This window comes from Chiloscyllium plagiosum, unplaced genomic scaffold (assembly GCF_037043375.1).
Source record: "Chiloscyllium plagiosum isolate Xiang-an unplaced genomic scaffold, Cpla_swu_hap1 HiC_scaffold_17, whole genome shotgun sequence".
Lineage (NCBI taxonomy): Eukaryota > Metazoa > Chordata > Chondrichthyes > Orectolobiformes > Hemiscylliidae > Chiloscyllium > Chiloscyllium plagiosum.
This window is the reverse complement of record NW_028270155.1, coordinates 10640261-10656148: the sequence shown is the minus strand read 5'-3', so window position 1 is coordinate 10656148 and position 15888 is coordinate 10640261.

The window sequence follows — 15888 nt, the reverse complement described above, 5'->3', positions numbered from 1 at the left end:
AAGGGCCATCAGCTTAGGTTCTCATAAAGCCATTTCTGGGGAAGCACAACTTCAAGATTCCTTCTGTAACTGGGCTCCCTGGGGTTTGTGTTGCCATTATGCTTTTCAATAGCAGCTAACATCTCAGTGTGACACCATTGGAATCACAAAATCCAACTCTTGAAGTGCTTTGTTTATAGAACATAGAACATAAAACATAGAACAATACAGTGCAGAACAGGGCCTTTGGCCCTCGATGTTGCGCCGACCTGTGAACTATTCTCAGCTCGTCCCCCTACACTATCCCATCATCATCCATGTGCTTATCTAAGAATTGCTTAAATCTCCCTAATGTGGCTGAGTTGACTACATTAGCAGGTAGGACATTCCATGCCCTTACCACTCTGTGTAAAGAACTTGCCTCTGACATCAGTCTTAAATCTATCACCCCTCAATTTGTAGTTATGTCCTCTCGTACAAGCTGACGTCATCATCATAGGAAAAAGTCTTTCACTGTCTACCCTATCTAATCCTCTGATCATCTTGTATGCCTCCATCAAATCCCCCTTAGCCTTCTTCTTTCCAATGAGAAAAGACTCAAATCTCTCAGACTTTCCTCATAAGACTTTCCCTCCAGACCAGGCAACATCCTGGTAAATCTCCTCTGCATCTTTTCCAATGCTTCCACATCCTTCCTGTAATGGGACGACCAGAACTGTACGCAATATTCCAAGAGTGGCCGCACCAGCGTTTTTATAGTTGCGGCATGATAATGCGGCTCCGGAACGCAATCCCTCTACCAATGAAACCCAACACACCGTATGCCTTCTTAACAGCACTACTGCTCCTTGGATGCTGCCTGAACTGCTGTGATCTTCTAGCACCACTAATCCACTATCCACCTGGGTGGCAACTTTCAGGGATCTATGCACATGGACTCCAAGTTCCCTCTGCACATCCACTCTACCAAGAATCTTTCCATTGATCCAATACTCTGCCATCCTGTTATTCTTCCCAAAGTGCATCACCTCACATTTAGCTGCATTGAATTCCATTTGCCACCTCTCAGCCCAATTCTGCAGTTTATCCAAATCCCCCTTGTAACATTCTTCCAAACTGTCCACTACTCCACTGACTTTAGTGTCATTTGCAAATTTACTAATCCATCCACCTATGCCTGAGTCTAAGTCATTTATAAAAATGACAAACAGCAGTGGTCCCAAAACAGATCCTTGTGGAACACTACTAGTAACTGGACTTCAGACTGAATATTTTCCATCAGCCACCACTGGCTGCCTTCTTCCAGAAAGCCAGTTTCTAATGCAAACTGCTAAATCACCCTCAATTCCATTCCTCTACATTTTCTCCAACAACCTTATCAAAGGCTTTACTGAAGTCCAAGTATACCACATCAACTGTATTATCCTCATCTACATTGCTTGGTCACCTTCTCAAAAATCTCATTGAGGTTTGTGAGACACAACCTGCCCTTGACTAAACCATGTTGACTATCTGAAATCAAATTGTTGCTTGTTAGATGATTATAAATCTTATCTCTTATAATCTTTTCCAAAACCTTTCCTACAACAGAAGTAAGGCTCACTGATCTATAATTATCTGGGTCATCTCTACTGCCCTTCTTGAACAAGGGCACAACATTTGCAATCCTCCAGTCCTCAGGTACTAAACCCGTAGACAATGACGACTCAAATATCAAAGCCAAAGTCTCTGCTATCTCCTCTCTAGCTTCCCAGAGAATCCTCGGATAAATCCCATCCGGCCCAGGGGGCTTGTCTACTTTCACTCTTTCTAGAATTGATAACACCTATGCATAACTAACCTCAATCCTTTCTAGTCTAATATCTCGTACCTCATTCTTCTCCTCTACAATATTCTCCTTTTCCTGAGTGAACACTGATGAGAAATGTTCATTTAGCACCTCTCTGATCTCTGCAGGGTCCACACTCAACTTCCCACTTCTGTCTTTGATTGGCCCCATTCCGACCCTAATCATCCTTTTATTCCTCACATACCTATAGAAAGCTTTAGGGTTCTCCTTTATTCTATTTGCTAAAGACTGCTCGTGTCCTCTCTTTGCTTTTCTTAACTCTCTCTTTAAATCCTTCCTAGCTGATCTGTAACTCTCCATCGCCTCATCTGAACCATCTTGCCTCATCAACATATAAGCCTTCTTCTTCTTCGTAACAAGAGATGCAATTTCTGTTGTAAAACCACGGTTCCCTTACCTTATCATTTCATCCCTGCATGACAGGGACATACCTCTCAAGGACACGCAATATCTGTTCCTTAAACCGGCTCCACATTTTGATTGTCTGCATCCCCTGCATTTTGCTACCCCATTCTATGCATCCTAATTCTTGCCTAATCGCATTATAATTGCCCTTGCCCCATCAGTAACTCTTGACCTGTGGCATGTACCTATCCTTTTCCATCGCTAAACTAAACGTAACTGAATTATGGTCACTCTCTCCAAAGTGCTCATCTACAAGTAAATCAAACTTATCTCATGACAAAATATCTTAAAATTATATTCAGTTTTATGAAGAGATTCTAGCTCCCATTTTTTGTCCACAAGTCTGCATTAACTTTAGTTATCTCTGCCCAATTAACCATAGTGAAACTTGCACATCTTGAGAACATTTTCAAGCTTTTAAATATGTGGAATCGACCTGCAGGGAACTAAGGGGCAACTTTTTCACGCAGAACATAGTGTATGTAAGAAATGAACTGCCATAGGAAGTGTGGAGGCGGGTACAATTACAACATTTAAAAGGAATCTGGATGGATATATGAACAGGATGGTTTTAGAGGGCCAAGTGTTGGCAAATTAGACTAGATTAATTTATGATCTGGAAATGATGATTCTTGATGAAGGGCTTTTGCCCGAAACGTCAATTTTCCTGCTCCTCGGATGCTGCCTGACCTGCTGTGCTTTTCCAGCACCACTCTAATCTTGACTCTATTTATTCTATATTTGACTGTGTGAGTCTGCTTACACCTTGTGCTCACTGTGTTTGATTAATTGAGAGTGGGTGTAGCCTCAGAGTTAAAAAAAAAAATGCAGAAAAAACTGGTGGCCAGAGCTGAGGCATGGGATAGATATTTCATATGATAAAACCTTTGGACATATAGAAATTAGTAGTATTGCTGCGCAGACACATGATGTAAAATATGCAACACTAACAATGCAAGGGACAAACATAAAGGCTTTTAAACTGGGAGATTGCATTTCAGCATTTAGGAAGAAATGTGAGATCTGGAAGTCAAAACTACGCAATGGGGCTTCATAAATTCTCTATTTTCAGTTTCAGGCTTCACTGGTTAAACCAGCATTTATTGCACCTCCCTAATTATCCTGGAGAAAGTGGGGAGCTGCTTTCTTGAACCACTGGAGTCCATATAAAATAAAATAGTGGTACAGAAGGAGGCACAAAGAGTAGGATCAACATTAAATTTAACATTAGAGAGGTCTATTCAGGAGTCTAATAGCAGCAGGGAAGAAGCTGTTTGAGAATTTTTTGGTGCATGTGTTTAAGCTTTTGTATCTTCTGCCAGATGAAAAAGATTGAAAAAGATTATAATCAGAGTGGCAGGGGTCTTTGATTATATTGACTGCTTTCCTAAGGCAGCAGGAAGTATAGATGGAGACAATGGATGGAAGGTTGGCTTATGTGATGGATGGGGCAGTGTCCACAACTTAAGTTTCTTACGGTCCTGGGGAAAGAACCGTACCACACTGTGATGCATCTGGGATATAATGCTTTCTGTGCTGCATCAATAAAAATTGGTCAGAGTCTTCATGGACATGCTGAATTGCCTTAGCCTCCTGAGGAAGTACAGGCATTGTTGTGCTTTCTTGACTGTAGCGTCAATGTGGGTGGACCAGGGCAGATTGTTGGTGATCATCACTTCTAGGAACTTGATGTTCTCAACTATCTCCACCTCAGCTCCATTGATGTAGGTAGGGGTATGCCCTCCAACTTGCTTCTTGAAGTCAATGACCAGCTCTTTCATTTTGCTAATATTGAGCGAGACATTGTTATTTTTGCGCCATGTCACCAAGACTCAAGAGTATTGTTGAAGCTGCACTCATTCCAGCAAGTAGAGAGTATTCCTGACTTAACCAAAGAACATAACAATTCAGGACAGAATCATAGCTGATTATAAGGATGGCAGGAGTAGGGAACATTGGGTGATGAGAGATACTGAGGCTCTTGTCAAGAAAGAGAAGGAAACATATGTCAGATATAATCAGCTGGGATCAAGGGAATTACGTGAAGAATACAGAGGTTCTAGGAGTACACTTAAGAGGGAAGTCAGGAGGGCAAAAGGGGATATGAGACAATCTTGTCAGATAAGGTGAAGGAGAATCAAAAGAGATTTTACAAACATATTAAGGACAAAACAGTATCTCGAGGGAAAATAGGGCTCCTTAAATATAACAAGATCATCTATGTGTGTAGCCACAGGAGTTGGGTGAGATTCTAAATGAATATTTCTCATCAGGGTTTACTGTTGAGGAAGACATGGAAGCTAGGGAATTCAGGGAAGTAAGTAGCCATGTCTTGAAAAGAATCTACACTATAGATAAGATATTGGTTAGGCCATTTTTGGAATATTGTGTGCAATTCTGCTCTCCCTCCTATCGGAAGGATAATGTGAAACAGGAAAGGGTTCAGACAGGGACTTGAGCTATAGGGAGAGCTGAATCATTTGGGGCTGTTTTCCCTGGAGCATCGGAGGCTAAGGGGTGACCTTATAGAGGTTTATAAAATCATGAAGGGCAAGGATAGGGTAAATAGTCAAAGCTTTTTTCCCCTAGGGTGGCAGATTCCAGAACTAAAGGGCATACATTTAGGGTGAGAGGGGAAAGATTTAAAAGGAACCTAAGGGGCAAGTTTTTCACATAAAGGGTGGTGCGTGTATGTAATGAGATGCTGGAGGAAGTGGTGGAGGCTAGTACAATTACAACATTTAAAGGGAATCTGGATGGGTATATGAATAGGAAGGGTTTGGAAGGATATGGGCCAAATGCTGGTAAATGGGGCTAGATTAGATTAGTATATCTGGTTGGCTTGGACAAGTTGGACCGAAGGTGGGGGAAGGTAGCAAAGAGTACAATAGGTGAATGGAGGTGGAAATGGAGGTGATAGGTCTGAGGGGAGGGTGGAACGGAGAAGTGGGAAGGGAGATTGGCAGGTAGGAAGCAAATGTGGCTGTGGTAACGAGTCTGTTTCAGTACATAGTTGAAGAGCTTCAGGGCAGAGGAGATGACCTGGGGGTGCAGTGAGAGAGAGAGAGAGAGAGAGAGAGAGAGAGAGACTCATTGAGATTCTTGTGGAGAGAGAAGGAGAACTTCTTCAAGGTAGGCATCCTTACAAGAGGATTCGCAGTAAGGTTAAAATCAGGTAGGCAAAAGTGAGGACTGTAGATGCTGGAAACCAGAGTTTAGATCAGAGTGGTGCTGGAAAAGCCCTTCATCAGGAATAAAGGCAGGGAGCCTCCAGTTCCATCCCCACCCCCATTCACCTATTGTATTCTTTGCTACCTTCTCCCCAGCTGCCGCAATCCCCCCGCAACCCCCCCCCTCCCCTTTATCTCTCCACCCTGACTCAGACTCATTCATCTGCAGCACAGACATGTGGAATGTCTAACCCCTGGCCATCCTGTTGTATTGGTTATACATACAGATGCTGCACAAATCCCTCTCCCAGAGATCACTGAGTACTTGCTTCACACCAACATCAAGAAGCCAGAGAGCAAAGAGCGAAGAGAACAAAGGAGAAGAACTGCACAGGAGTAGGCCCTTTGGCCCTACAGGCCTGTGCCGATCATCATGCCCTAACTAAATGAGAAAACAAATCATCTGCCCTTATTCGATCTTCTTTTCCCTCCCTATTCTTGTAACCATCCAGATGCCTCTTAAGTGTTTCCAATGCACCTGTTTCCACCATCTGTTCTGGCAGTGCGTTCCAGGCTCCTACCACTCTCCCTTAAACTTCCTCCCCTCACCTTGAGCCTGTGCCCCCTTGTATTTGAAACTTCAACCTTGGAAAAAAACCTCTGCCTATCCACCCTATCTATGCCCCTCATAATTGTGTAGACCTCTAACAGGTCTCCTGTTAGCTGGTATCTTTTCAGTGAAAACAATTCCAGTCTTTTTAATTTGTCCTCACAGTCAATGCCCTTCAGACCAGGCAACAATCTGGTGAACCTTTTCAGCACTCTCTCCAAAGCTTCCATGTTGCAGTTGTATAAGACTCTGGTGCGGCCGCATCTGGAGTATTGTGTGCAGTTTTGGTCGCCATACTATAGGAAGGATGTGGAGGCACTGGAACGGGTGCAGAGGAGGTTTACCAGGATGTTGCCTGGTATGGTAGGAAGATCGTATGAGGAAAGGCTGAGGCACTTGGGGTTGTTTTCATTGGAGAAAAGAAGGTTTAGGGGTGACTTGATAGAGGTGTACAAGATGATTAGGGGTTTAGATAGGGTTGACCATGAGAACCTTTTTCCACGTATGGAGTCAGCTATTACGAGGGGGCATAGCTTTAAATTAAGGGGTGGTAGGTATAGGACAGATGTTAGGGGTAAATTCTTTACTCAGCGAATCGTGAGTTCATGGAATGCACTGCCAGTAGCAGTGGTGGACTCTCCCTCTTTATGGGCATTTAAACGGGCATTGGATAGGCAAATGGAGGCTAGTGGGCTAGTGTAGGTTAGGTGGGCTTGGATCGGCGCAACATCGAGGGCCAAAATACTGCGCTGTATTTTTCTATGTTCTATGTTCTATGTTCTATCTTTCTGGTAATATGGTGACCAAAACTGCGTACATTCTCCAAATGCGGCCTAACAAGGGTTTTATATCGCTGCAAAATCATTTGCCAACTCTTGTACTCCATGCCCCGGCCAGTGAAGGCAAGCATACCATATGGAGTCATAGAGACATAGGGATGTATAGCTCGGAAACAGACCCTTCAGTCCAACTTGTCCATGCTGACCAAATATTCTAAACGAATCAAGACCCATTTGACAGCACTTCGCCCATTTCCCTCTCAACCCTTCCTATTCATTAACCATCCAGATGCCCTTTAAATGTTGTAATTGTACCAGCTCCACCACTTCCTCTGGCAGTTCATTCCATACACACACCAGCTTTAGTGAGAAAAAGTCCCTTTTAAAATGTTCCCCTCAGACCCTAAACCCTCTAGTTCTGGACTCACCCACCCCAGGGAAAAGACCTTGTCTGTTTATCCTATCCATGTTCCTTATGATTTTATAAACCTCTATAAGGTCACCCCTTAGCTTCCGATGCTCCAGGGAAAACAGCCCCAGCCTGTTCAGCCTCTTCCTATTGCCCTCGCACCCTGGCAACATCCTTGTAAATCTCTTCTGAGCCCTTTCAAGCTTCACAACATCCTTCCGATAGGAAGGAGACCAGAATTGAACTCAATATTCCAACAGTGGTCTAACCAGTGTCCTGTGCAGCCACAACATGACCTCCCAAATTCTTTAGAAAGAATAAAGTTAAAAATCACACAACACCAGGTTATAGTCCAACAGGTTTAATTGGAAGCACACTAGCTTTTGGAGCGACGCTCCTTCATCACATGGTTGTGGAGGTGCTGTCGCAGGCTGTTTGCTCCAAAATTAATTTCTGATATTTCCTCCAAAGATTTGGAGTCCTGAATCATGCCTGCATTGTTACATCCAGAGCTACACCGAGACTCGAGCAAACAGATGTTATACAAAAATGAGCAAATGATTAAAATGCAATAATTTGTACCCAGCACAGAGTCACCCAAGTCACCAAAGTGCCAAAAATAGGTTTTTATTTCTTATTCTCCCTCCCACTGTATCTCAGTGTAGTCCCAGGCAGTGGGGTGGGGCATGGGGATGGTAGGGGATGGGGGGGAGTGCCAGTGAGGGGTGAGGGGGTGTTGGGGAGGGGGACTGCTCAGTATCGGAGCCTATTAGTCCTGGATGTTTGGTCAGAAGACCCTAAGGGGCGTCTATCTCGCAGTTAAAAACATTCTAGAATGCTTGATGCGATCCGCACTTAGCCAGATAAAATAGGGTTCAGCCGCTGGTGAAAAATTGTCGTTTGTGAATCTGTTTACTATTGATGCTCTCACGAAACTTAATTGGTTAAAACTTGCTGTGGAATCAAAAGTAAATGAAGCTCATAGCATCATAGAACTCAACAACACAGCAAAAAGCACTTCAGCCCATCAAGTCTATGCTAGTCAAAAATAACCACCTGACTGTTGACATCCCATTATCCAACATTCAGAAAGCTGTGTGAACAACTGCAAGGAAGATGCATGCTGGAATATTTTGATGCATTTTAAATGAAGTTCCTCTACAAATTTGAGCTGTGTGATTTGCGATATAATATATATATCGGTGTTATATAAAAAATGTTGTCTGTGTTGTTTTGGACATACAGTAACACAGTCCAATAGATTACATTCATTCTACTTGGGGTTCTCATAGAGAGCCATAATGACATGACTGCCTTCTTTAACTTGGCCTCAAATGATGAGTTTTGTTAGTTGAAACAGGTGTTTGACGGTGATTCTCTCAGTGTAAATGGAACGCTGACTGAAGAAAAAGTCATTAAAAAAAATCCGCACACAATCTTAAAATGTCACACTTTAAAAACTCTTTGAAATGTTGTGTTGAAATGTTTTGAAGGTGGAAGTGTAGGAAACCGAGAACACCGAAGACCCTCTCATCAAACATCTGAGAATTGTTCAAAGCACTTGGGGATGGAAATCTGTTCAGATAACTCTGTTCCTAACACCAATTACTTGTCAATGGAGCCTTTGAAGCATCAAGCAAGAATGGATCTTATTATCCCCCAGTAAATGAGGGAACTTGTATCTGTAATAAAAAGAAACATTTTCTCAGATCAATGTGCCTCTCTGCTAATTCTGGAGTGCTTTAACAATTTAATACCTGCTGATAAGAGCAGACTCTGAGAAGGAGCGTCAATGATATTTTCATGTAAATTCCATCTGTACTTGACAGACCAGCATGCCAAAGCTAATATACAGATTCCAGGTGTGTGCTCCAAGACCCACTCACAAAAACAAACCTCTGAATGTTTTAATGCCATCCAAAAGTACTGTACAAGACTCTCTGAAAGGTAAGCGACGTCAAAAGCGAAAACAAAGTGTGCAAAATGACTCACTTTCTTTGGGAGTGAGAAATAGAAGAAGCCAATTATACAAAAGGAGAGAAAAAAATTCAAGAAAATCGAGTTTTTCTTCGAATTGAAAGTATGACTTTTATTGGAACTCCATTTTGAAAGATCAGCTGGGGGCTTTTGTGGTACAGCAATAGTGCCCCTACCTCTGATTCAGGAGGAACAAATTCAAGTCCCATCTGCTCCAGAAGTGTGCAATAACATCTCTGAACAGGTTGATTTGCAAATATAGTTCCATAGTAATAGAAGCAGGAGTGGGCCATTTGGCCCATCGAGACTGCTCCCCCATTTCATTCAGCTCATGGCTGATCTATCCATCGTCTCAGCTCCTCCTACCTGCATTATCCTCATAACCCTTAATTCCCCTACCATGCAAAAACTCATCCAAGTGTGTCTTGAATATATTTAATGAAGATGTTTCTATTGCTTCCTTGGGCAGAGAATTCCATAAAAGGTACCTGCAAGGTAAGAACCACAGAATTCATAGACTCATTATGGAAACAGGCCAATTGGCCCATCATGTCTTGATTGGCTTTATCACTTAATATGAATATCTTGTCTTTTCTCCATAACCCTGCAAACCATTTCGATCCAAAAAGAAGACATCCAATGTCTTTTTGAATGTTTAATTGAACATACCTCTCCCCCATTTCCAAGCAGGGCAAAAGTGAGGACTGCAGATGCTGGAAATCAGAGTCTAGATTAGAGTGGTGCTGGAAAAGCACAGCAGGTCAGGCAGCATCCGTGGAGCAGGAAAATCGACATTTCGGGCAAAAGCCCCCCAAACGTCGATTTTCCTGTTCCTCAGATGCTGCCTGACCTGCCGTGCTTTTCCAGCACCACTCTAATCTAGACCCATTTCCAAGCAGTCCATTCCGTACCCAAATTACTCGCTGCGTGAAAAAGTGTGTTTCTCACAGTATCCTTGCTTCATTTGCACATCACTTTAAATCATTGCCCTCTCAGTGTGGTTTCTTTCACAAACTGAAACAGCTTCACTCGATCTACTTTGTTCAGTCCACTCATGATTTTGAAAATCTCAATTAGATCGCCACTTAGCATTCTTCCCTCTGAGGAGAATAACCCCAACTTCTTCAGTGGCTGAAGTTTCTCATCCCTGGAACTATTCCACTAAATCACTTCTACACTATCTCTAATGCATTCACTTCTTGCCTATGTGTCATTCACAAGTTTTACTGTACTGTCCTTCTGGGAAATGTAGTATTTTAAAAGACTTCAAGACAAAAGACCCCTGGAGATTCAAATACTCAAATTGCTGAGAGGGAAAGGATAAATTGGTTTTTCTTAAAAGAATCTCGATAATCCTGGTCTTTATAGCTAGGGGCACAAAAGCAGTGTTAAATGTATATAGCTCACTATAGGCCTCCCATAATGTATATTGAGCACTCGGTTGCACAAAGGCTGTCAAAACTTGGGAGGAGTGTCCAGTAGATTTACGAGAACATTACCAGGAATGAGGAAAGTGGAAAGAAAGAAATTTGGATTTTTTTTTTCATTTCAACAGAAACAAATAGGCCAAACTTGATAAAGTCAAGATTAGAGTGGTGCTGGAAATGAACAGCAGGTCAGGCAGCATCCGAGGAGCAGGGAAATCGACGATGAAGGGCTCCTGCCAGAAACATCGACTTTTCTGCTCCTCGGATGCTGCCTGACCTGCTGTGCATTTCCAGCACCACTCTAATCTTGACTCTAATCTCCAGCATCTACAGTCCTCACTTTCCCCCAGATTTATTCCTTCATCAGATTTGGCTATCAACCATAAAGTCAACCTTTGTTGCCCATCCCTAAGTGCCCTTGAACTGAGTGAGCTGCCATTTCAGGGGTCATTTCAGAGCATTACTGAGGATCTGGAGCTATATGTAGGATAGACCAGCCAAGTTGGCTGACCTCTGTGTCAAAAGGAACCAGATTATTTTTTCCCCAAGCAAAACCAACATTGCTATTGATATTGGTTGTATTGAAGCTTCATCAATCTCTATGATGAGATTTGAACCCATGTTCCCAAACATTAAAGATAATTAGTACAATGACATTACCACTATGCCACCTATAAAGTGCTTAAAGTAGTGAAGCTTTTGATATGATACTTTGACAGAGTGCAAAAGGTAATACTGGATGGCATTACATGGAGATGATATGTGTCTCAGACACCAGCTGGAGAATTTGAAGGACCCTCATTTCACTTATGGATAGATCTGCTGTATCTTGTATTACTCAACCAGGCCAATAGGGCTCTTTCCCCGAAATCAAAAACCTCTCCCAAAGATTGGCAGTTTTTCTGTCCTCATCAGCACAACCAGGCAGTAACATACCCAGCTGAAGTCTCAGATTAAGGAGAGCTCAAAGTGCAGTTGGTTGCATGTATCGCTGTATGGCATTTGGGAGTTGTAAGATGAGGGAGGTTGACATCAGTGGCAGTGGAACTACAAAGTGGTTCCCACCTTTCCTATTGCTCCTGATCAGATACTGAGTGCCTTCAAAAAGGACCTCCCCCACCCCCATCTTCATAGATAATCCTGTTACTTTTCAGGTAAAAGGGTGTTGGTGCATTGGACCAAAGATAATTAACTGATATTGTTATTTAGATACAAATCTAATGTGTTTTCCATTGCCTTGGGGTAGACGGTAAGGGAGCAATTTTGAGATCAATTTACAGGCTTCCCTTTACATTCAAGCATATCATAGAGAAATAGGGAAAGCAGTTTGTTGTGTGGACTAATACAATATAAGAATTCGGGAGACAGGATATCAGCCAGTTCTGCAATTTAAGCAGATAAAATGTCACCTGAATTATTTGCCATGCAGGATGTGACTGAACATTTATGCTCAACTTTAAGACTGAGTTCTTGATGAGTTAAAGGATGCTGGAAGACCTAGCAAGGTTGGAGTTGATGGAAGGATCTGTTGCATAATGTTCACAGTGAGAGACAGTTCTGGGTGCTGCCTGCCTGTGAAAGTAAAGTACGGAAACCCAATGGAGGTTAGGAGCAAAATATGAAAATCTTTGCGATTAAAGCTGCATTTCTGTGGGAAGCAATCTGTGCCAAGTGACTGTTCATTTCCATTGTTCAAAGTATAAGTTGCCCACAAAAAAATGACATTGAATCAATCGTAACTTTTAGTTATTTTGGAACAGTTAGCGTTTTAGAAAATGTAAAATCTTGACATGCCATTCTTTCAGCCAGCAACTGGAAGTTCAATTTTTTCGTTACAGGTTATAAGTCTTTACAAAGATCATAACACTGCAATTTATTTCCCTTCAAGCATTTATCCAATTTTCTTCTGAAAATGATTATTCCATCACCTTGTCAAATAATGCATTCCTGATAGCAACAACTTACTGTTTAACAAGATATAAAATCACTTTCTCTCATTTTGGGCTTATTTGCTGTTTTCTTTAACTACCGATTAGATTCCTGTTCGAACTCTAGATCAGAAGAGGTTAACTTTCCATTGCCCAGTGCCTTCCCAGGTGAAGTGACTGAGATCTGGATTTCGACAAAGAAAACAAGCCTGTGAGCATCTGAAACTCCCACAATGAAATTCCTCACACTAAGCCAATGAGCTACGGCTCATAAGGTACATTATTAGCCTTAAGTAGCTGTCCTGATGCTCGAACTTCATTAATAATTTCAAATTAAAATCGACCACAAGGAAAGCATTAAAAAATATACCACACTAAAGACAACTGCAATAAATCAAACCATGCATGCTATTCTATATTCATTGAAGCAGCAGCTCAGACTTGAGTGCAGTTGTTGATGTAGTTTCAAACCTCTGGGCTATAGAATAAAATCTGAAGACCTATTAGTATGCAACATACATGGTAAGTATGTGCTTGTCAGGCACGGATGAAGTGGTTGAGTGAGGGAACTGTAGTTTACTGGGCTAATGGTCAGAATCTTGGTACGTGGAGGAGCAGAGAGATCTCTGTGTCCATGTATACAGATCCTTGAAATTGCTGCCCATGTTGATAGGGTTGTTAGGAAGGCATACGGTGTTTTAGCTTTCATTGGTAGAGGGATTGTGTTTTGGAGCCATGAGGTCATGTTGCAGCTGTATAAAACTCTGTTGCGGCTGCACTTGGAGTATTGTGTACAATTCTTGTCATTGTATTATAGGAAAGATGTGGAAGCTTTGGAAAGGGTGCAGAGGAGATTTACCAGGATATTGCTTGGTATGGAGGAAAGGTCTTATGAAGAAAGGCTGAGGTACTTGAGGCTGTTTTCCTCTGAGAGAAGAAGATTAAGAGATGACTTAATAGAGACATGCAAAATGATCAGAGGGTTAGATAGGGTGAACAGTGAGAGCTTTTTTCCTCAGATGGTGATGGCTAGCACAAGGAGATATAGCTTTAACCTGAGAGGTGATCGATATAGGACAGATGTCAAAGGCGGTTTCTTTACTCAGAGAGTAGTAGGGGCGTGGAACGCCCTGCCTGCAACAGGAGTAGAGTCGCCAAATTTAGGGACATTTAAAAGGTCATTGGATAGACATATGGATGATAATGGAATAGTGTAAGTTAGATGAGCTTCAGATTGGTTTCACGGGGTGGTGCAACATCAAGGGCCAAAGGACCTGCACTGTGCTATAATGCTGTATGTTGTCTGTTCTATGGAATCACGAAATACACAGCATAGTTTATCAGATTAAAATATAAAGTGCAAAATGGAGAAAATGTGCTTCGTGTCATTATCATTTTCCTGATTACCAATGATAAAACCTTGAGATAAATGTTATTTCATGTATTGGTAGCAATTAGGGGATATCCTTCAATTATTCCTGGAACGTGATTTTGAAAAGCAATGCATAATGCTTGCCCATTTACTTATTCCCTTTTCTAATTTCAGGACATATAGTCACATTGGAACAGTTAAAGTTTTAAACAAAATGTAAAATCTTGACATGCTATTCTTTCAGTCAGTTACTGGAAGTTCAATTTTTTATTTACAGGATATTATTGAACAATTTTTTTTTCACTTTTAGGGCTTTCCAGTGGCTCAGTGGTTAGCACTGTGCTTCACAGCACCAGGAACTTGGGTCAATTTCACCCTGGGGTGACTGGCTGTGTGGAGTTTGCACATTCTCACTGAGTCACCTTGTGTTTCCTCCGGGTGCTCTGGTTTCCTCCAGAGTTAGAGTGGATTGACCGTACTAAATTGTCCATAGTGGTCAGGGATGTGCAGGGTTACAGGGATAGAGGTGGGCGTGGGTGGGCTGCTCTTCAGAAGGCCAGTGTGAACTCAATGGGCTGAATGATCGGCTTCCACACTGTAGGGATTCTATGATTCTACTATATTGTCTATTCAAGCTATTACAGAGATGTGGTTACACACCTATGGAAGTAGGTAGGATTTGAACCCAGGTTTCCTTGTCTAGAGGTAGAGACATTATCACTGTGTGACAAGAGCCTGATTAGTTTTGAGTTTTGCAAATCCCAGTTAGTCTTAAACACCTAGCCTCCAATATCTGAGCTATTGTTTGTCAATGAAGAGCAGACCAGACACCCTGAGGTATCTAAAGGGTTTGACTGTGAATTAAGAAGTTTTCTGAACACATGAATTTGAATATTGTCAGCCCCTGATTTCCAGACAGCAATGAGGTGACATATTCCACATCATTGGCTGCAGCTCAGTGGTACACCATCCTTTCTTGATTCAAACCATTGAGAATTCGTTACCTTGGAAAGTTAGAGCACAAAATTGCTCTTGGTGCAGTACCGAGGGAATACTGTCTTTTGGATGAGACAATTAACTCAGACTCTTGATTTGCCTCTCAGGTAGATGTGATTGATTCCCAGTTCAATATTTCAATGAAGAGCAAAAATAGTTCTTTTTAGTGTCCTGAGCCACTATTTATCGCTCAGCCACGTTACTAAAACCAAGTATCCAGTTGAATCATTCAAAACAAAGTCCTTCACAGTACGTGGATGTTGCTGGCAAGGCCAATATTAATTATTTATCTCTAATTGTCCTTGAATTGAGTGGCTTTCTTGGTCATTTCAGAGGCAGTCAATTGTAAACAGCATTACTGTGGGGCTGGAGTCACATGTAGGCCAGACCAGGCAAGGATGACAAGCAGGAGGCTGGAAGAATATAGCAAGTCAGACAGCATCAGGAGGTGGAGAAGTCAATCTTTCAGGTGTAACCCCTCTTCAGGACTGGGGTGCGAGTAAGGGGAACTGCAGATAAAGCGGGATGAGGGGTGGTTTGGGGGAGAGGAATGGTGGGTTGATGTAGGGATAGGTGAACTCAGGTAGAGGGTACAGCCTGATTGGTCACTGGGAGGAATGAATCTGATTGTTAGCTGGAAGGAAGGGTTGATCAGAAGAATGCAAGGAAAGAGGAGGAGTTGGGAAGTGAGTCAGTGGATGAGAAGGGAAGTTATTTGAAATTGAAGAGCTCAATATTGGGTCCTCTGAGCTGTAGACTGCCCAGGCGGAAGATGAGGTGCTGTTCCTCCAATTTGTGGTCTGATTCACTGTGGCAATGGAGGAGGCCAAAGATGGACATGTCAGAAAGGGAGTGGGAAGAGGAATTGAAGTGGGTGGTGACTGGGAAGTCAGATCGGCCCCTGTGGGCCCGGCTGAGATGCTCAGCGAAATGTCCCCTTAGTTTATGCTTGGTCTCACTCATGTAGAGAAGACTACATTGGGAGCA